At 42.9% G+C, this 21,412-nt stretch overlaps 1 protein-coding gene across 3 annotated transcripts in view; it reads right to left on the bottom strand.

Annotated features, from left to right (window-relative positions):
* Nucleotides 1-21,412, bottom strand: part of PAK1 (p21 (RAC1) activated kinase 1) — a 101,845-nt gene that overhangs the window by 73,103 nt on the left and 7,330 nt on the right. Inside the window, exon 1 of one of the 3 annotated variants that reach the window (XM_041461906.1) lies at nt 2,799-3,196. The exons of 1 other annotated variant lie outside the window; for it this stretch is intronic. The gene's annotated coding sequence lies outside the window, so the exon portion shown is untranslated. Of the gene's footprint in view, nt 1-2,480; nt 2,539-2,798; nt 3,197-21,412 lie in introns of those variants that run through there. One more of the 3 variants, XM_041461910.1, reaches the window with a different exon arrangement.

Raw genomic sequence — 21,412 nt, 5'->3', positions numbered from 1 at the left:
GCTGGTTTTTAGTTGTCTAGTTTCAGTTTGTGTCTTGCACATCCTCACCAAGACTGGTCAGTTCCTTTACAAAGTCTATTTGCTTCTGTTATCTGCTGTTGACAGGATGAACTGTAAAACCAGAACACTTTGAGGGTGGAGCTCTGGATCATTTCTGTATTTTTCAACTGAGAAAAGTTTATTTCAGCTCTAGGTCGTTCTGTACACTCTTAAGCATATAAGGAAATTGGACCATAGCAACAAGCTTTTGAAATTACAAACCTTCCCACACCAAGGAAGTGAGACAGGTGCACAAAAGGGAAAAAGAAGAAAAGAAGCCATACTGCAGCTCGCATTTATAAAAAGACAAGACACTAGTCAGCAAACTGGTGAAATTCATGCATTGGAATCAAAGCTGAGAGAAAAGGTCTCCCTTCAGAGACCTGGAAAAGGATAATAAAAGAGTTCTTTGACCCCTCAAGCAAAGAGAGCTAGCATCAGTTTTCAACCCAGTGCAAGCAAGGCAGTCAGAAACACAATAAACAAGCAATATATTTTCACTTGTGGCAGTTACATTGGACTTGTCACATATTTCTTCCTATATGCCCATGATGCACAGAAAAGCATGAACTGAAAGCCTCACTTTTCCCTATTCTTTTTTTTCTGAGCAACATCCAGAGCACATAATATTCCTCAAAAACCAGTAAAAGCACTCTTGCCGTCATGCTACAAGAGCATTTTCCTCTTCAAGTTTATTTTTGGCTTTCATTTCCAAATCAAAGAATGGCAATTATATCATCCCATTTAAAGATGCAGGACTGAAAAAAGGCTAAAAAAAAATCACCTGGCAGTTTATTGTCCAGTCTTAGACTCCAGCTTTGTTACACAGTAGAGCTGAGAACAAATTCTGCTCTGTGGCACAAAACAGGCAATCCAGAGTTAAACAGCATCAGTATTTAGACATAGTCAAATTCCCACCATACCTTCTGTTCCCTGCGCAGAGATGAGCTTCACTTCTCTGACTTACCCACAAAAAAATGCACGGGGAAAAGCAGTCTCCAAGCATCCAGTGGACACACACGCAAACTGTTCCACAGGGAGGAGTTTTTCCAGCCTTACCCTGTAAAGCTGGGAGCAAGACCAACACACCCACACTAAGAGATATTGGAGCAGCAGACAGGAAGATGCTCCCTGCTTGGCCAGGTAATGTGCGCAGCACCGGGAAACTCCAGGTATGGAGAAGGGGGAGGTGGTTCAGTGAAAGGCATCCCTAAGCCACCGGGCAAAGAGTAATTGCGAGCAAAGAAAACAAACATTCTTCCGTCTGTGCCCGACACAGCCATTTCGCCCAGCTACAATACCTGCTTTCACTTTGAAAAAGGAAAGAGTGGCTAACTGAACAGCTTTTATGGCTGTTCTACACACAGACATCTCTCATACCTAGTCACCACATAAAGTACACGCCTTACAGCCAGTCCCAAGCAAGAGCCAGGTTTTGACACCTATTTATAAATCTTGCTCCTGAAAAAAAAAACTCCTGGAGGCAATGTTGAAATAAGAATCAAGTAATGCTCAGCAGGAGCAGATGCACCGTGACACACATACGGATGGAGCCAGCTATTCCCAACAATCATGAATTTTAAACCCTCTGGATAACAAAAGCAGCAAGACCAGGGACTGCAGGCATGGGAGAGCTGCGGACTGGGGCATTTCCTTGCACAGCAGAAGACAGGAGCGCTACTGCCTCCGAAGTCTCAGCTGCTGGTGCTGCCTCCTCCTTCGAGTTCCCAGGTGCATTCAAGAGCACCCAGAGGTGCCACCCATCTCCGATGTCCCTTCACTGCTCCCCACTCCCCAGGCAGAAGCCCCTCCTTTGAACGAGGCTGGATTAGAGACCACCTGATGTTCCCTCCAATCTGAATTATGCCACGATCCCAAAGTTCAGCTTTGCTTTTAAGTACTTTACTAGCAAAAAAGCCACGGTTTCGTACACACACGCGGGCGGAGGGGTTAAAAGACAAGCTCCCACCTCTCCATCCCTCCTTCACCAGCCACACAAAGCCCGAGGCTTCATCACCCCATCGCCCAGCATGGGTCCAGCTCCTCAATTCTTTGTGTTTGCCCAAAGCGTCCGCCCCTCCAGCCGAAGCCAGGACAGGGTGCTTGGCAAAAACTGTGGGCTGAGCCCCGATTCCAGCCCAGCCTCTGCGCCGGGACCCCAAACATGCGGCTCCGAAGGGCTCCCCGTTCGCAAAGCCCGGGGGCTGAGAACAACTCCCTTTGTTAAATGAATGAGCCGGGGAGGCAGGAGGGGGAAGGCAGGAGGGGGAAAGCAGGGTCAGTCTCTTCTAAAAGAAGTCTCTTCTAAAAGAAAATTTCAAAAGGAGGGGGGAAGAGAAGGGCTGAAGAAGAAGAACGCACCCGTCCGCTCAACCCCTGCGCAAACTTCCCGGTTACAAAACAAGCGAGGAAATCCCCTTCCCCGGCGCGGCGGGACTCACCTTCCGCCCGCCGCAAGGTGCTGCCCGGTTCTCCCCCGGCTCCCCGCCCGGCCCCGCTGCCCACACCGCCCCTATTGTCGGCCCGGCGCCGCCCCCCGCACCCTGCCCGCCTTGCCGCGGCCATTGGCTCCGGGGGGCCCGCCCCGCAGCCCCCCTGCCGCCAAGGTGGGCAGCCGGGCCCGCCGGGGCGGGCAGCGGAGCGGGGAGGGGGTGCGGGCTAGGGGGCAGGTCTTTCCCGCTTGGCTCGGCGGCGGCCGGGGCGCGGCATCGCAGCCGAGTGGCCGGGGGTGGAAAGTTTTTTTGGGAGGGGGGTGGTACCTTCGCGGCGCAGCAGGTCGGGACCCCGGAGCGCCGTGCGCCTCGGCGCTGCCTCGGGATGTGCTCCGCCGTGCTGGGCTGCCGGCGGCTCCCGGAGCCCCGCAGCGCCGCCGGGCAGAGGGCGGGAGCGGCGCTGGCCTGCCTGGGACGTAGGAGTCTTGGGCGATCACGCCATCAGCAGAGCTGCCACGCGGGGAGTGGATCGCCGGCTAATGCACCCTTGGCGAGCGGCGCTGCGATGACTTTATTTCTGCTGCTCGTATCGCGCTGCGCTATCGCGGAGCCGGCTCCATTGTGCTGAGGTCTGCGTGCGTGCAGATCCAAAAAAGGCAAGAATAAAATGAGCTCTGCCCTGCTGCTGGTGTTGCACAAGCCGAGGCGTCTATACCTTATATTGCCGGGATCCGGGTGTCCCCTCTCCCCGTGATCCACAGCTTGCTGGAAACTTGTCACCCTAGTTAACAGGAGTTTTCGGCTCCGCGCTTGTGCTGTGCCTGGAGAGAAAAAGAGGAGGGGTTTGACTGCGCGCAGGGCTCTCGAGAAGGGAGCACGGGCATGCTGAGGTGTTCTGGGGACGTGCTCTCTAGAGGTACGAAGGGGAAATGTTGCAGTGAAGCAGATACAGGCAAAAGGGAGACAAGCTTTTAGCGAGACAGCGTGCCCCTACACACGACAGATTAAGACAGCGCTGCCACAGTCTGGCTCTTCCCCCTTGTGCCAACATTTATCGGTTCCCGTGATAAGTTTGTTCGGGAGCTAAACCAGAAAATTAACATCGCAAAAGTAAACAAATGGAGGAAGCGAGAATTCGAGTCTGGGACTGATAGGGGGAGTGGGAATGCCACAGAGCTGATTTCAGTCAGCTGAACCTGCTGTGGAATTGCGCACTTGGAAGCACTTCCCTCTGTCGGATACATTCAACATTGGATTCAAATCCACACGCACCGGCAGATTGCATGAGCTCCCTCAAGCATCCTCTGTCCCTAGTCTGGTTGCAACATAAACGTTTTTATGTAGTTCAGGGTAATATGTATCAGTCCCATCACTTCAAAGACAGGATCAGACTGTGTCAAGAATCCCAGAGATACATGGGAGCTTACAGGATTGCTGCTGGGGAGGGTCGGGGGGAGGGAATGAACTGAGGCAAAAGCCATGCAGCTCAGCTTAAATCCTGGATCCATAAAGAGTGCTCCATCAAAGCTGGAGTTAAAACCCAAGAGTTACCCTTTGGCCCTGAACTGAGAGCTGAAGAGTGACTTCCTTTTTGTGCCTCACTTGAGATCCCAAAACCTTTTCAGAAACATGGATGCACACTGACAATTTAAAAAAAAAATTAATTTTGAAGCCAGACAAGAGAACAGCCCAAAATACTCCACAAATCATGCCTGTTTGACAAGATGTTTTACCAAATACATTCATTCAACCACAGGGAGAATGGATAAGTCAGGGAATTGCAGTGGTCGATGCAAGGCCTGGTCCATATACACTGCATGCACTCTACTGAGCCCTGGAGAGCTCCATCTGGAGTGCTGTGACCAGTGCCAGGCTCCTCAGTCCAAGAGAAATATGGAGCTCCTGGAGTGCGCTGTGTAGCTATAGTTTGCCCAAAGCACCTGCCCAAAGAGCTACAAATATGATGAGGGGACAGGAGCATCCCTCTTGTGAGGAAAGGCTGAGGGAGCTGGGCATGTTCAGACTTGAGGAGAGACAGCTGAGAGGGGACAATCAATGCACAGGTTAACTCAGTTCAGAAATTCTTTCGATTAAACCTTTGTATATTTGCTGCCAAGGAATCTCACCAAAACCTTAAGAATCCTTACGTTTTGCTATTTTCCTACTCTGTGGTAATGTGGAACCCTAATGAGATATCCAGGAATTACAATACTTAGAGTTTTCTGAATTACCCAAAGTTCAAGATTCATTTGTCTGAAACTATTGCTGGATATTTCAGAGAGAGTCCCTGAATAAAAGGAGGAAGACATCCATGAACAGCGTAAGAGCAGGATAGAAAGCTATCACTGCAAACCAGAATTTGGTACTTCAGAAAGGCATGAGTGAAATGCAAATCTGTTTATTTGCATTTCTAAGCACTCACAGCTAAGTGTTCAGGGGTGTTCAGGCAAAGGATCCATCTTGCCTTGCACTCAGGTTCAAGTCAGATGGCCCTTTTCCAATATGGAGGAAAAAGGGTATTTTTTACACCTCAAAAGGGTCTCCTGTGTTCTGTGGGAAGAAGCCTGGCACCAGACCCCAGCCTCAAAGACCAACTCAGTTGAGCAATCGATTTCACAGTGATCACATAAGAGCTGCGTTTTCCTCCCCTACAGACACACAGCAGAACAAGCAGTACACTGCCGTGGGGCACAGCCTGATGATTTCTTCTTTGTCAGCAGCACCAGTATCAATAGTTCTTACTCTGCTGTGCATCTCTGTTCCTGAGCTACTCCCTGCACTGTGCCAACACAGCTATTTGTGCAGCTATGTAATGGAAGGGATCAAAGAACTGGTCTACCTAGGAGTTTTCCTAGGTGTTTTTACCCAGATCAAATCCCCAAACACCTTGGCTGACACGACGCAGGAGGAACACAAGAGCATGTGAAATCACAGGAGCTGAAGCTTAGCTGAGGGACAGTAACTTGTTAGGATGTGCCCACTTAGTCACCTGCAATAACCTTATGTGAAATCACATGGAGCATGTGAAAGCACAGAAGCTTAGCTGAGGGACAGTAACTTGTTAAGATGTGCCCACTTAGTCACCTGCAATAACCTGTCCACTCATTTAATCTGCTCAAGCAAACAGAGACAAATTGGACTCAGCCCACATGGAAGAAAACAGAGTTCATTAATGACTTGAAAACTAATTACAGGTCTCTGGATTTTAGTAGCAGGGAAAGGAAAAAGATAAAAAGAAAAACGGAGTCCTATAGTTATACAACACAAAATTACAAAGTTCCTCAGCTAAATATCATACTGTGAAGATGAAGAAACAGCAAGCACCAGCAAGCAAAACTGAAGGTGATGGTGGGTCAGCACACTACTGCCTGGAGGTTTCTCACCCAGTAAATCAGAAGTCAATCCAGCAAAGTAATGTTGTTATAGTGGTGTGAAGTGAGGAAAAAGACAGACTATGATTCATCACATATCATATAAGTTTGTACAGCTCTGCAAAATGTATGTAAAACACTTTCACATCACAACTATTTCCTTTTCATTTTGTCCAGATAATGCAGTACACTAAAGCAGTATGGAATGTGTTTCTGGACACCAATCTATGATGCACAAATGTTTTTGCTAAACAAACACACAAAAGCATGACAGCAACAATCTTTCATTTCCTCAGTAAATTTTAAGGAGTTTTAGTGCCAGAAAAGCAAAGTAAAAAATTAAAAAAAAAAGGGCCAGAACACCTGACTAGCACAAAGTAGCATCTGGTTCTTATCTTATATATCCTGGTGTTAGATGGTATGCAATACCCATCACAACAGAAGTTAAAATCATTTCCAAAATGTACACAGACAGCAGATTACCTCTGATGCATATTTAACATGAACAAGCACCTCCTACCATCCTGTAGAAAGGTTTGCTATGATTTCTCTGCCCTAGAATAAGTTCAAATATAGAAGTAAGAACCAGGGTCACCATCTCAGCAAAGCTGGCTCTGAGTTACATTTTTTTGATCTTAGCACTGAAGTCAAAAATCCAGCTTATGCAAAAACATTTCTCAGTATTTGACTCTATGCAGTTGTTTCATTCCAGATAAATGGTTAAGGCATCATACTGTACACGTTCCCACTTGCCACTAAGTCCTCTGTTTCTGTACTGAGAAGCTCACAGTAAAGGGTCAGGATCTGTCTGGTACAGTTATAACAGTAATTACAACTTGGTGCTTTTTTTTTTTTTTTTTTTTTTTTGATGCTTAAATCCCAAATAATTCTGGCTGTTTTTATGGGTTACTTTCTTGTTGGTTAAGTTACCCTGTAGTTGGTTGAAATCTCACAGGAACCTTCATGCCATTCCAATTTTAAATAATCTCTTACCGCTTCATTGAAGTCCTGGAATCTTGCAAAACCTCTGGTGATGAATACACTTTTACATTCCAGATCTCCTTTAGCCAGGAAATTGCACAGAGACAGCTAAGAGCACTCAGTGCTTTGGTGAGCAGTCAGCAAGTCGGGGAATACTAGGGAAGCCACAAGTGACTGATTCTGGAAGCCTTGTGTATCTCTGGAAGTCATAAAATACAGATGGGCAATGGCTTAACAGTGAGGTCAGCCTTTGATTCATTAGCTAACAGCTGAATTTAAGCCATATATCTGAGTTTTGAGGCATACTGCTAATTCAAGCTTAAAAGCAAGGGGGGAGTTTTACCCTGCACAGTGAGTTTCTTTGGAGCTGTACAGAATCACAGCTTTGGCTTAAGTTTTTTATGTTCTCTCAATGATTTTAATAGTTTGGGTTTTGGAAAAATATTAGTAGGCACTGGTAATCTTAGGTAAAAAACATATTTAAATGCAGTAAGCTCTTCTTTGTGGGTGGAGGTATAAACTTCAAACACACTGGGTCAGTCACTGGAGCTATAATAATTCACACCACAGGCTGACCATTTGTATTGTAAATCAATCTGTGCAAGAATCTGTGGAGATGAGTGCCATAACAGAAGAGCCTGTTTTCAGATATTAAAAACAGTACTGATGTGCTCCAAAAACAGGAATTTGGTTCTGAATTTTGTCTTTCAATCTCGCAACTGCAGTCATAGCTATGGTTCCCTACATCAGCTTCCCTCTGCCTGCAGTCTAAAAAACACCTATCCCTGCCTGCCCCTATTCTTCTCCAGCTGTATCAAGAAACATCTACTCATTCCTACTTCCTCTCCTTTCCCCTTCCTTCCACCTCCTAGCCTCATTTAATCATTCACCTCAGTTTGAAAGTCCCTTTCCTCCCTCCATCCCACCAGCCAATCTAAGGCAAGGATGTGAATAAATACAGTCTAGACACTCCTTTAGGGATCCATGTCCCATCTGGACTGGAAATTATCCTAGAATGATTAGGGTGGGAAGGGACCTTAAAGACCATTTTGTCCCAACTCCCCTGCCGTGGGCAGGGATACCTTCCACTAGACCAGGTTGCTCAGAGCCCCTTCCAACCTGGCCTCAAACACTTCCAAGGGATGGGGCATCCACTGCTTCTCTGGGCATCCCATTCCATCTGGGCATCTTCACTTCACCACTTTTGTAGTGAAGAATCATGGCAGCAGCTCTGCTTTACAAAACACAGACAGCAGCAGACAAAGAACGAGGCACCCAGGGAGAACAAGAGGGGCACTGCTGAGAGGGAGGGGAGGGAAGGGGAGGTCATAAATACTGCTCATTCACTTGGGCCTTTGGAGCATGAAGGAATTGCTGCCAGTGAAGGAAGTGTGGAAAGTAGCATAGTAATGGCAGGCAGGCAAACATCTCAAGCACGAGAGCCTGTCTCCCAAGTGACAAAATACCTGCAGAAATCACAGAACAATCTATGGTTGCTGGCTGTCGTTCAGCCACCAGTACAAGGACCTGACCTGTGAAATTGTGTGGCACAGCCCTCTTAGAACTGTTTGGGTGACTGTCCTGGCCTCAGGTGTGAACTGGTTCTCTACACTGTCCCAGAACCATGACTTTAATTTCCGCTCCTTAATATAAAGAAATCAGGAAAAAAAAAAAAAAAAACCTCAAAATGTAAATGTAAAAAAATACTGCTCAAAATGTAAATTTGCTACCTAGGACAGGTTTCCCAACAGTCTGTGACAGGTTTTCCTTCCAGGATTCAGCTTACAGAGTAACAATAGTTTTACAACAGACACTCAGAATCACTTTTCCATTCATTTTATTGTGGTTTATGATGAGAAAAATCCTCCTCTGTGAGAACATGGAAGAACACAGTAGAAATAGATTTATGAATTTCTTGGGCTCAACAACTCCTGCTGAACCAGTAAGAAAACAAGAATAACACTACTGAAACTTAAATCAATCCAAATTATTCTGAACTATGCTATTTTTTTAAAAAATTTTCTTTTACCTATAAGTGGGGAGAAATAAAAAAGAAAGCATAACATCAAGGGGACACAACTCCGGAAGTGTGGAAAAAGTAGAGTGCACTAAATTTACCTTTCATTAGGGACTCCCCAAGTTTAATGGGCTACCATTCAAGGAAAATAATAATAAAGATAATTTTAAAATCAATTAGCTTTTCCTCTCTTTATTGACTTTTTACAGAATGCCCCTGGAGAGTTTTCACTTCCAGTGTCAGTGCTTAAAAACATAGCTAGGCAATGCAAAAGGCAGTCTGAATGAGACATCAGACAGAGACTACTAATCCAGAATTATTTATTACTCAAAACCTAACAAAAGCAGCTCATTTTTCTATGCAGAAAGTCTTAGTTGCATGGGAGGACACTGTAAACAGAGGAGGGTGAGGCTGAGCGAGATTGTAATAGTGTAATGGCATCACAAAAGTATATTCTTTTGCTGGTTTTGCTGAGCTTATTCAAATTGAATTACTCTGAAGAGCTGATTCTGTTTTAACTGAAGCCAGTGAAAGATTTGACACACATTTCAGAGTACAAAACCAGCCCTTCAGTCATAGCACCTCTGCCAGATTTTGTTTCACACCCTGCCAAAATGTCATAGCTTGAATCACTTCAGTAGCTTGAGCCATTTAAAACTGGACTGAATAAAACCCTGGAGAATAAACTGCAGAGAGGAATCTTCCCCTGTTCTTTCCCTTATCTCTGCTCTTCTGCCTCACTGGGTTACATGAATAGCAACCAAAAACTGCAGAGCACTGACAGACATGGTGTCTCTGGGCATTTTGGATGTTTCACAAGCAAGCTTTGAAAATGTGAAACCTCTGTCCTTCACTTCTACCTATTTGCATTGTGTCCAAGAGGACTTTAGTGGATCACAACAGAAAGATTACAGATAGAGTAGCTGACTTCAAATGTTTTGGAAAAACTGCATTGAATTTGAGATTTCATGGCAGCTTCAAACATCAGTGCGGTGAAATTTTATTAAAGTGCAAAGTAAAGGTCTTCAGCAACATGATCTGAAATGACATGGAGCAGACAAAATATCATAGAAACAGCAAGATAACTCAAGTTATTAACTCATCAAAAAGCTTGAGAGATGGAACACCCATTTTTCAGGGTAGAGAGTGACTTTGATATTTTACCCAATAGAGGGAGCTATACAAGCTCAGGGGCAATTTGTCTGAGGACAGGGATAACTGATAATTTAATTATACTGGTTGGTCACACTATAACCAGAGTTACACTCGAGATATAGATCACAACATGCTTGCCAAAAGAGCTGGCCCTGCAGAATTCCTTTGATATGATGTACATCTCCGTGCTGTCCAAATCGCTGATGAGTCATGGATTGTTCTGCAGGACACAGGAAAGCTTAATAAATTATTTTATTGCATAATCCTTTCCTGTTGAGTCCTTGATATACCTGCAGGAACTGCTAAATAACAACATACAACCCCCTGAGTTTTTTCAGTGGCTGCCTCAGCATACTACATAGGTCTTGCAAAACTGCCAGGATAAAACTGAGGTTTCAGGAACATACCAAACTCTAACTTTACTTTCATGTCCAGTTGCCTTTGCAATCAGAGGGATGTCAAGTTGCACTGGCTGTAATTTGCCATAAGATCTCTGATGAGGTTTCTATCCTGAATCTCACCATCTTGTTTCAGTTTGTTAATTAACAGTTTTAGGGATGGCTATTTTGCCTTTCTTTTTGCCACATTTTCTGGGATATGCACAGATTCCCATTAAATTATTATATACTTACCAAGTAATTAACTTCATCAGCATAAACTAATCACCAAAGCATCCTAGGAACTGTATTGCAGATGGGGAAAATTAGGTAAGAGCTCAATCCGTAGCCTCAGGCTCTGCAGCAAAACTACTGCAATAATGCTTTTTGAATTCAGGAGTTCCTACTTCCCATTTCTGCTCTCAGACTAAATCAATCCTTTAAGCTGCCTCTGAAAGCTTCCAATTGCAGCAAATATAAACTTTGCACAAGGAACCTGGGCCTGCAGTCATACAGAGAACTAATCTTCAGCAGGCAGGTGAACTATAGGGAAGAAACATTTAATATTGCCATTTGCAATTGGTGGCCTCTGTCCACAGGCTTTGCGTTGCAGAGAGCAGCCCTGCAGGAAACTGTGATACTGAAACTGATTCTCTGGTGACAGTAGCCTTTATCACACACAGAGATGAAGTTACAAATGGCTGTCTAGAGAAAAAGGGCCTAGAGGTGCAAGGTAAATGATTTTCAAAAAACAGTGCAGAAAGTGAGCCAACTGTGATGTATGTGGACTGTGTTTGAAACAGGAGGGCAAAGCTACTTGCTGAAGGGAAACCGGATTTGGGAACATTTAAGCTTCAGGATGGACAATGCTCTGTTGTGAAATCTGTGTATTGAGGATTTCTTATTTTGCCTGCGTGGCTAGATTTCTGGGAAGAGCACTTTCCATCAAACCATATTCAAGAAGCCAATGCTGAAGTAATTCTTTTCCCCCTTTAGTTTACAAGTGGTTACAAAACAATGAAGCTCTCGGTTCTTGACGCTTCGCAGGGGAGAATGTACAAAGAGCTGCCTAATCTCTTTCAGTTCAGCTCTTTAATTCTCATGGGTATCCAGTTGCCAGGTATCTGTATCAGTCTCTGAGTTCTCAGCTGTGCATCAAACTGTTGGCTCATGTTCTAACATGCTGTTTCAGAGCCGACCAGGTTTCAGCACGAACATGTGAGGGCTGCTGTGCCTAAACCCGTTGGACGTTGGCAGAGGAGCAGCATCACAAATCCAGCAGTGCTCGCTCTGGTGATGAAATGCCAAGTAAGCACTTTCACAGTGCCAGGCTAATCTTAACGCTGACGTTTGCCATCCAGAAGGAAACGAGCTGTACAACTAAAGGAGGCACGTCACCAAGGAAGATTTGAATGCTTCCTGATTGGTTTCCCAAATAATTATGTCATTTGCTTCTAAGTGAGGCTAGATTGCAATTCAAGTATTAGATGGTTTTCTCAAGTGCAAACTGCAATTAAGGAATCAGAAGGCAAGATGCAAACCATACCACAGGACAAGCTAAGAAAAAATGGTGAAACCAGACAAATTAATTTTCAATTTATTTCCTGTCATTATTGCTAGACAGTCTCAAATGCAAAGTGAAAAAAAACCCCATAAACAAATTTATAGCTAATGCAATAAATTCACACCTGTATGCTATATTAATGCATGAAATTTGCTAAATTAAAATGCTAAACTAAAATGCTATATTTGGCTCAGTCACTTAGCAACAGCTGCATCAGTCTAAGACATTTTCATTCTGCAGCTGTTAGTTGGTACCTCAGGCTGGAGCTCCCGTAGAATCATAGAATGATCTGACTTGGAAGTGACCTTAAAGCTCATCTTGTTCCAGACCCCCTGCCATGGGCAGGGACACCTTCTACTAGGCCAAGTTGCTCAAAGCCCCATCCAGCCTGGTTTTGAACACTTCCAGGAAAGGGATAGCCACAGCTTCCTGGGAAATGTGTGATGGTGTCTCACCACCCTCACACAGAAGAATTTCTTCTTGGTATCTAAACTAAATGTACCCTCTTTCAGTTTAAAGCCATTTTCTCTTGACCTCTGACCCCATACCCTTGCCAAAAGTCCCTCTCCAGCCCTACTGTAGCCCCTTTAGGCACTGGAAGGTGCCCCTCCAGGAGACTGGAAGGTCTTCCCAGAGCCTTCTCTTCTCCAGGCTGAACAACCCCAACGCTCTTAGCCTGTCTCCACAGCAGAGGTGCTCCAACCTCCTGATAATTTTTGCAGCACTCATCAGATCCATGTCCCCTCCATGCTGAAGAACCCAGGGCTGGATTCAATACTCCAGGTGGGGTTTCACAAGAGCAGAGGGGCAGAATCCCTTCCCTTGCCCTGCTGCCTGCAGGTTACAGCCCAGGACACAGTTGGGCTGTGAGTATTGTCAGGTACATCCAGCCTCTCATCCACCAGCACTCCCAAGTCTCTTCTCAGGGCTGCAATCAATCCATTCATTCTCCAGTCTGTACTGATACCAGGAGCTGCCCAATTCACATGAAGAATCTTGCACTTGGCCTTTTTAACCTCATTAAGCTCCCACAGATCCACTTCTCAAGCTTGTCCGGGTCCCTCTGGGTGCCATCCCATCTTCCAGGCACATCAGCTGCACCACACATCTTTGTGTCATCTGCAGACTTGCTGAGGGTGCACTCATTCCTCCACCAAAGTCAGCAGAAGGAAATGTGTGCCTGCATTTTGCCTGCTTCTCTCCAAAACCAAGTGTCTTAATTCAGATGCATCTTTATCCATTTTCTACTGGCTTTGTTTTGTCGTCAGGCAGAAGCCTCAGCACCTGTCCATTCTGACAGCTGTGTGGTGAAGCAGTACCCCACACCAGAGGGGCAGAACGAGCAGCCACATCTTAAACTGCCACAGCAATAATCACCAGAGTGTACCCAGCAGTGCCTGAAGTGAAGATTAAAGTAGAATTGCGAAAAAGCATGAAAGTGCCCAAGGAAATAATCACAAGAAAAACAGCTTCAGGAATTTTGTCACAATGCAACAAACTGTTTAGAAATTACTATGCCAAAAAGAAGAAGCATAAAAGGTTAGAAGACACCGCAGGGAAAAGGGACATTCTAGTCTTGGTCCAAGCTATCTTGACTACTTAACTGCAATGCTGTGGTTATTTATTTACTTGTTTCCTGATGTGACTGTGAGTGGTGTGATGTGTGTTCAGGTCAGTGCTGTCCCCTGTGAGGCAGGTGTGCCTGGGGCACAGCTTCCAGATCACAACCCTCAGTGGATGCAGATAAAGCAATGCCTGCTCTGAGGATCATGGGTAGAATTAAGAGCAACACAAGAGCTGAACTGCTCACCGAGAAAAATTCAGAAAGCAAGAAACTTTGCCAGCCAGAAAGAAATCACTTGGGCTGGTGATTTTGAAGGACAATGCTTTTGAACCTATACACCTAAATTCCAATAAAATAATGCTTCAAAATTAATATTTTGATCCTTAGATATTCCTGCCAGAGAACGCCACCAGAATAAACAAATTCAGTAAGTTACATTTGCAGAAAGATCATTTCTGTGGGATGGTGCTTACATTTTCTTATTCAAATGGATCAAAGAAGTTTCTCTCTAGGAGCTGCAGCATCTCCAGCTGCATTGAATGCCCTTGGGCAGGGCAGAGTGGTGTATCTGGAGCAATGGGGTACCAGGTATCACCAGATATCATCTGCTATTCATCAGGCTGGAACTCCCTCAAGCACAGGGTTGCTTTCTCCCATGCTTTCCTTTGGCAAGAAGAACTACACAAAATCCACAAGAATACCACTGCAGCCTCCATAATAAAATTTAAGATATGGATGGTGCCATCATTCTCAGCCACAAAGAAGCAATTGGTATGCTGGAAATGCTGCTTGTTTTATTAATCATCCTAATTTTTAATTGTGTTTTCTTTCTTCATGAACATGAAAAGACAGGAAACAGCTAGCCTGTTTCTTCTACTCTTAGCCTGTGTATAACCTGCACAGTCACCAGGGATGCCACAATCTTTGGCTGATACATTTCAGTTTTAAAAACTAACCAGAAAAAATATGTACCCAGCCTAAGCTGTAACAGTCATTAAAATCCCATTAAATGTCCAAATGTCCATGAAAATCACACCTGCATTATGTCTTATACAGACCAAGATCAAGGCCTCCATCTGATGTTTTTATCAGTCCCTGCAATGGCAAGGCCATGGCTTGTAGGCACCACCATAAAACTGGTTATGAGTAATAATTCCCAACCTAAATGATCCGGTAATAATTTGCCAAGCCTGAACTCACAGCTCCAGCATGACACATACAGACATCCAAACCACCCACTGGTACTGCAAAAATCAGGAGTTCCTGTGCTTATTTATTTATTTCTACTGGGAGCAGCACATCCTCTTGTAGAAATGGAGGAAAACCATCCAACATTGCAGATACATGACTAATCTCTGTAACAAACAGGCACTGAAAATATAGCCAGGAAAACAATCTAATAATCTGAGTGGGCCAAATCCTCCTCTGCTCAGTATCCTTGACAGTCATTTATGTTATGCCAGGGAGTAGGATAATAAGAGTTCATTGCCTCTGTTTTGTCCTGCACCATGTACATATACAAATTAGAGCTATTAAAAAAATTATCTTCAGCTTATATGCTACTATATTCAAACCACTAGTAAGTCCACTTAAGCTTTTATTAGCCTAGGTAGGAATTGCATGTGGTTCCTTCCTATTAAAGGAGGTAAATTTCCTTCAGCAGATGGTCCTCAGGCTTAATAAGTAAATCTAGAACTGAAGATTTGTATTGAAACATGAAAAAAAAGTAAGCAGGTTGCTATTATTAAACAAATTCCAATCAGAGATGGCCAGTGCCTATATTTTTTTCCTGGTTTTCTTTCTCAAACCCTGGAAGGTAATGTGATGACTGAGAAGATCAGAAACACAGCGGGTTACAAGGCTTACTTACTAAAGGAAAATAAACTGAAATGTATTACCTTAAGTGCTTTTAAAAAATAAATCAGCTCAGCAAGCAACCCAAATCCTCAAACCTATATAGGAAGTTCTCTACTTCCAAAGTGTTCCCCTTCTTTAACCTTCTAGGTCTGTTTTGGTTTGGTTTTTTTTTTTTTGGTTTTTTTTTAACAGCACAATTGTTTGAAGGCATTCAGAGTGAGCAGAGTGAAATTATTGCTTTGCATGGTGTGAGGAATGAGAGATTAACTTTTAACTCCACTCTGCAAACTACTTCCAAAACCAGTTAATTAAGTCTCGGTCTACTTTATAAAATAGTAGAAAAAAGATGTTTTGTAGGTTTACAGACAGTATACAGAGGAGAATTTGCACTTGCCCAGCACTCACCAGCAGATCATGTCAAGCACACAGTCACAGACAATTTTATATATCCAAATAAGCCAAAAAACTCCATGCACAGCCTACACACATGCAGTGACAACACCCTGACAGCTGCTAGTTGTCAACCCAGACAGAGCTTTGAAAAAAACAGAGTGGGGTTTGCCCCTTTTGCTGATTACCTGCATATTTCCTATGAGTCCTTCCTTCATGACCTGTTAGTCTAACATTGACAATATGGCACAAAACAACCAGTTAATGGGCTCACAGGATGCAATCATGCAAAATCCCAAATAACTAGGAAACTTTGACCTCACCTGTTTATGTCACCCTTCTTGCCCTAATCCTTGCTTTTGCCTGTTTAGCTCAGTTATCTTTGTGGCAACACACCAACTACTTCACTGACGTCCCAAAAGAACCCATTTTCCTTGTCAAAAATCAGTTATTTCACAAAATAAACATACTCTTGGTGTGATACTATCTATTTTGGTTAACTCCTTTTACTTCTTACCCGATCTCCATTTGTTTCTAAATTCTCCAGATTTGTTGTAAAGCCTCTGCTCCCATCAAGGCCAGATTAGTTCTCCTGAGAGGCTTAGGGGCTAAGCTGCAGTTTGCTGGTTGCTCTGCAAGATGGCCAATGAAGAAATAGCACGCTTGAGACCTCTGCTCCACAGAGATGTGGGTTTTCTTTAAAGTAATTTGCCTTTTTGCTTGCAATGCAATTCCAAAGAAAGCATTATATAGCAATGAAGGCATAATGTCAAAGTGTTATTTACACTTTGATTGCAAGGGAACTGTTTTGTTAGTTCTGCCCACTATTTTTGTTTGCTGTGGTGTCACCTTCTGTGGCAGAGAGGAACGTCATTAGGAACATCTACACCAGCACTTCTCCCTTGTCTAACAAACTGATCATACAAATTGTGATCGCTGGTACTTACTGCAGACCAAAAGAAGGCAGCTAATGAAACCAAAGTTTGTCTGAGTGCTTGAGATTACTTTTCTTATTATTCCAATTGGAATGGAAATTGTTGATCCTGCAGTTCATCCACATGCCTGCAATCTGAGCCAAATTCTCCTGTCAGTCACACATTTGCCACACACATTAGACCAGAGTCCTTCCAGGTGTAAGTCTACAGACTTGCAAGCAATCAAATCACAATGTATTTAGCCTACTGTTATCTATTTTTAATTTTCACCAAATCTTTTATCCAGGCTTCTAGGATGCTGCAGAAAGCAAAGCATATCTCAACCCCCCCTGTATTAAATATACCAAATAAGTTTAAAGAAGAAGGGTGAGACACAGCTGCCAAAGAATGCACTGACCTCCAAGATCTGCACCAGGAGACCCAAAGAAAGCTGAAGCAGGATGATGGCTGCCATCCACAGGGACTAAGATCCTCAAACAAGTTCCTGACCTGAGGAAGCCCGATTCCCACAGCTCAATGAGAGGAACTGCTGGATGAAGACAGACAGACTGTCCCTGACTGCCTGCCTGCATTTTCAAGGAAGACAGTTCTACCTGGTTCATGTGCTACAAAACCAAGCAGTTTATCTAATACTGTAAGAAATGCATAGAAGCCAGAATCTTTCACAGTCACTACTGCATGCCCAAGTCACTTTGAGCTCTGTGGGAAGGAGAAGAAGACTGGATGTCTTCAAAACCACAAGCACTCACAGCCAAACAAAATTACAATCTCTATTGTTTGTTAACAGCACTCAGCCTGCAACATCCAGCTGGGGAGCTCTAAGCAGTGAGGCTTAAGGATTTTACAACATTTGATATTACAGATTATTACTAACCATCTTTATGTTAGTAAGATTAGCACAGAATTTAGAGTTCTAAGGTAGTAACAAAGGACAGCAGAGATGGTGCAAAGAGAACATGTCTCCAGTTTGAAAAAGCACACAGTTTAAGTAGACAAATCAGGGACTACACACTGCTATTCATGCTCCCAGCCAAAGCTCATACATCTCAGTTTTTCAAATGTAGCCCAAGACAGCAGTAACTGAAAAATCTGGGCTTCTGACAGCTATTCCGTGTTGTGACTGCAAAGCTTTAAAATCCTTGCCTAGGGCTTCCAGGCTCTACCTCTATACAAACCATACACAATGTTAATTAAACGCACAAAAAGGAGGCTGAAAGAACACTCATGAAATTTGCAAATCTAAGCACATGAAGGCTGCAAAATGCCAAAGTGAAGTCAGCTGCACCACCTTAATTATTGCCCTTTGAATATATTCCTTATGGTGGATTTTAATTACCTGAGTTGGTGCTGTTTTTCCACAGGTCCCAGCTTCCTCCTTTAGTTCAAAAAAGAACATTCACTCAAGAGGAGATTGATGTAATTTGTCTTCAGGCATCAAGTTTATGCAATCTGAGTCTTAAGTAAGCTGAGTCTCCTTTGGAAATACAGAGCTTACCACAGTGAACTTACAAAACCGTAATTTAGATATCTCATAGATATGTCAGTAATCCACCTTTCAAAACAACAGCAGCTTAACTCCTTTTCTTCCCCCTAATTTCTTGCATGTTCCAAAGTCTTATTCATTGTAAGCTGGCCAAAACTGAAGAGGGAAAATATTACTTTATTCTATAATTTTCTATGATTTTCATCATGATAGAACTTCAGCATTTCTTTCTTATTTTTATAATATACTAGAAGATGGAGGAGTTAATCTCTCCAGTCCTATAGGGAACATCTCTTGCTCAGTCTCAGCTTCTCACTTCCCATACATCCTGTCATTTCTGTTTTGTTTGTCCAATATATTTGTCCCCACACAAATCAAACTGTTTAGGTAAATCTTTCTCTACTCCCCCACAGCCAATCCAACACCTTCATAAGGCCAGTCCTAGTTTCCTGTTTATGTCCCCTCTCTCCCATCATCTCATCCAGCCTCTGTCATTCTCCCACCCACTGTTTTATTTTACTGTTGAAGTTTAGCACAACTCCCCAGAACATGAGAAGTGAGATTCTTTTTTAAAGGCTCCTGACTTGGCCAAATTTAGGTCAATTTTCACAGGCACAAAAAGTGCAGAGCTGACATAGCCCATCCTCTTGCCAAACAAAAAAAAAACAAAAAAAAAAACCCAAAAAAAACCCAAAAAAAAAAAACCAAAAACCCAAAAACCAACAAATAACAAAAAAACTACACCACAAAAGCATCTGGGCTTCTAAGATATTTTAACACCGAAAACCAACTTATTCTTCTCTTTTCATACTGGGAAATGACTAAACATCTCTGGATGAAATTTCAGGAGGAGGTAGGGTGAGTCAGCCCAAAACAGACCCCTGGCTGAAAAGCATCAGAGTTAATTAAAACTAAATAGGTAGTCTCAAACAGAGTCCCCATTACAAGTCATTAAAGGAAATTGATTTTTTTTTTTTTTTGCAAGTTATGTTTTTTTGTGGTCTCCATATGAGCTGTGATTACCCTGGTAAGATATCAGTCACATTTCTGAAGAAATTTGCAAAGTTATGGTCTATTGACTCTGAACATCAGTTCATTAGATTTATCTCAGATTGTAAACACTGAGGGAATTAGGTTTTCACACATTCTTTTTAAATGCTTCACCCAATGGAATCCATGCAGCAAATTATTATGTTTTGAATATGTTTTGCTTTAAATGCATTGCATCCTTTAGTGTACAAAAGGCTATCTTTTTTTTTTCTCCATACTCCCTTTTCATTAGAACCAGTAGGATTTAATTTCCATGTAGTATTACCAAGTCTAGTTCCCTGGTTCCTTATAAGTCTGTGTCTTGAAATCTTAAGTGTTTATTATCCTTGTTATTGGTGGTTTACCAGTTGGAGATTATGGAATTGTCTGGAGTGAGGACATTTGCAAACACTGATGCAGAATCCTACATAACCAAGATTTCTTTTAAGCCCTAGCTCATTAAGAAAGGCTCAGGCTCTGTCTTTTTAAGGTACATTTACTTCTGAAAGTAAACAAATGTCTTTCTCACTTTCCTGACCTTCAGTTTCAGTTTTGCTCTTACATGCAAGTCAGTTTTCCCCTGTTCAATTTGGGTCCCATTTCACTTTTCAGAGATCAGGCTGAAGATTCTGCTGAGAGCAGACTGGGAGAGGCAGTGCATTACTGAAATCCTCTGTTTGATCCTCAGCTTAATTTAAACCCCTCTTCCTGTTTATATTTATTTATATTTATGTTTAGCAAACTATGCAGGTTCAGTGGTGCTCTGGCACAGCCTAATGAACCCTGATGTAATTGGTAACTTGACTTTGGCTTTTCTTTAAGATTACTTCCCAGGTTTCTTGGAGGTTCTTGTATTTTAGCAAGGAGAAGTATTACTGACAGTAAATGAGCCTGCACATTTTTCAGCTGTAATTCTCGGAACATAACTGATAACATGACTGGAAAGGAATCCTTGAATTATGAATTTGGGTTCTCTGCTACTAGAAGCATGGGAATCAAAGCTGAAAATAAATGTGTTTGATTTCTGGCTTAGCAATGATTGCCTACTTCACATTTCATACATCTTTCCATTTGTTCTTGTGTCAATATTGTTTTTTACATTGAACAGGTCATCTCTCTGTAGAGCTTTAGCTTCTTCCATGTGTTGTGAAATAGCAACAAGAGACATTTCAAGATTTCATTTGCCTTCATCCAGGCACATCTTACAGCTGGTCCACAGTACACTGGCAGCTGGCAACTGAATCCAGATGTTTTACCTCTACTCTTTCTGCAAATCTCCTGTCTTCTATCATATTTTTTTTCTTTAGGCCCCAGTACATGACCATATGACTTCTATTACTCCAGTTCTCAAGGTTATGCAGGCTTCCTACATGATGTTCCAGTTCTTCTTTGTTTTGATTTTGTGTTCCAAGTTTATGTCATTGCTAAATTTAATTAGCAAATTTTCTCTTGCCTGAAAATTAGCCCTGAAAATATTGTTAATTTATTGCTTTTATAGGCTTTTGTTTGTACTGTATCACTGTTCTCTTGACATGCCTACAAAAACATTTCTCTTTATTAGATCTAAGTGGTTATCTAAGCAGTTAGCACAGTTGTTACTTTTTCTATAAACTTTAAAAGTGTCATTTTTCATGGTTACGTGGCCCCTAGGTGGACTGGGAAATTGTCATGGCTCTTCAGTCCAACTCCTCCATAATATGGTAAATAAAATGAAACTATTTCATTTGTTAAGTTCAGAAATATTATCCACTGAGAAGAAAGGCATCTGTTCATGTTTCTCAGGACTATTTTTCCCAAAGAACTCTGGAAACTCATTTCAGTCACATATTGAATTGTTTTTTGAAATCCTGCAGGCTAGAAATCAAAGAAGGTGGGAGAAAATGGGTGTTTATAACAAAAGCTTCAATTCTGGGAAACCAGTGGCATTACAGAAAATTAGCAGTTGTCTGTGGTTATGCACTGGCTGAATCTGACCCTAGGTGACATGGAAGTTCAGGCTTGACAGACTTCAGTGTGGCACCCTTCAACAGGTTAAAACTCATAGAAAGGTCAAATAACTGAGAAGCAGCAGGCTTGACACAGTACTTGTTTCTTAGATCTGCTGTCTCAGTGTTACCCTTCAAATTACATCTTATTGTCTGTCTTGAAGTATGATGTCTAACATCTTACTGAGGAAAAAGGGTCTCTTGATGCTCAGTGCCCTCATCACACCCTCATA

Source organism: Pyrgilauda ruficollis, unplaced genomic scaffold (assembly GCF_017590135.1).
Source record: "Pyrgilauda ruficollis isolate IOZ18807 unplaced genomic scaffold, ASM1759013v1 scaffold158, whole genome shotgun sequence".
Classification (NCBI taxonomy): domain Eukaryota; kingdom Metazoa; phylum Chordata; class Aves; order Passeriformes; family Passeridae; genus Pyrgilauda; species Pyrgilauda ruficollis.
The sequence above is the reverse complement of the archived record's forward strand: the minus strand, read 5'-3'. Positions and strand labels throughout refer to the sequence as shown.